A 1,342-nucleotide genomic window follows, 5' to 3' on the forward strand; every position below is an offset into this window, starting at 1 on the left:
GGGTGGGGTAGTCCCTCTGTCATGGCCACTGGCCTAGGTCCCTTTTATTCCACGTCCAGAGGAACCATTGGGAAACTGGGCTTTGGGCCTGCACTGCCTGCTTACGAGCCTGTAGTGGCTCCCCAGTGCCTCTGGCACCCATCCAAGCTGCTGAGAGTCTGAGGCCAGACGTGAGGTGAGGTGTTGTCCCGAGCCTGCCCTGTGGCCCCCGCCCTGGCGTGCCTGCTGCTCCTGGGCTCCCTCTGGGCACCCCCTTGAGCCTCCCTTCTCCATGGTCCCCCGTCTGTGTTCCATGGCTCTGGCTCCAGTCCCATAGTGACCCCTTGCTCCTACAGTCCTGCAGCTGCCTCTTTTTCACTCCCTCCAGCCTACCCTCAACGAGGCAGCTCAGAATCCTCCCACGGCTCCCCATTGTCTGCGGGACCAAGTCCCAGATCCTGGTCTGCCATTGAGGCCCCCTGTGACCTGCCCCTGCTCCCTCCAGGCCCCTCCCTCGCCCCTGCGTTCCTCCCTGTAGCGCGTCCATCCTCCTTGGCTCAGGCAGATGCCTCCTGGCTGGACTCATGATACTCTATCTTACCTCGGGTTAGCACTGATTTCACCTACACTGCACTATGTGACAATGTATCTTTTTTTCTCATGAGATTTTAAGGTAGGTGAGGCCAGGCAGCTTGTCTTGCTCCTTCCTGTGACTCCATGAGGCCCAGCACCTACTATGTGCTCAGGAAAGAGGGGATCCGGGTACTAGATAAATGGGGCTTTTTCTGGCACCACACTTTTGTGCTTGTTGTTACCTCACGTTAAATGCCCTTCCTTCCTCTCTCTGCCCATCTAAATCCTATCTCTCTTCTAGAACTAGTTCAGGGCCAGCCTCCACCAGGAAGCCTGCAGTGATGACTCCCCGCTTTGACTTCCCCCAGTCCTGGTCTTCAACATTTCTGGGGACATGGGTATTTTCCCCTTGGACTAGTGTGACCTGAAGGTTGGGCACAGAGTCTCTGCAGCAGGCACACTAGTGGGAGGAAGGAGACAGTGCCGAGAAGGGAAGAAAAACTGGGAGCCTAGGGAAGGGATGCTGGGCTGGGCTGGGCAGGAAAGTGGGCACCTCTGCTCTGAGTGCAGGGAGGTGGCAGCAGGTGCAGGCTGATCCAGCAACTACAGGGCTTGAATGTGGACTCTGGCAGCACGAATGCAGGGGCTGCAAGGAAATCTGGGAGGAGCCCAAGGAAGGGATGGCTGCTAGGCTCTGCAGTGTGATGCTCTGAGCTTTGGCCCCACCTCAGAAGGAGTCAGGGCCTCCAGGGTTCCAAGGATGTGATGGTGGCCAGGCTGATCCTGGAGG

The sequence above is a fragment of the Equus quagga genome, chromosome 1 (assembly GCF_021613505.1).
Source record: "Equus quagga isolate Etosha38 chromosome 1, UCLA_HA_Equagga_1.0, whole genome shotgun sequence".
In the NCBI taxonomy this organism is placed as follows: Eukaryota; Metazoa; Chordata; class Mammalia; order Perissodactyla; family Equidae; genus Equus; species Equus quagga.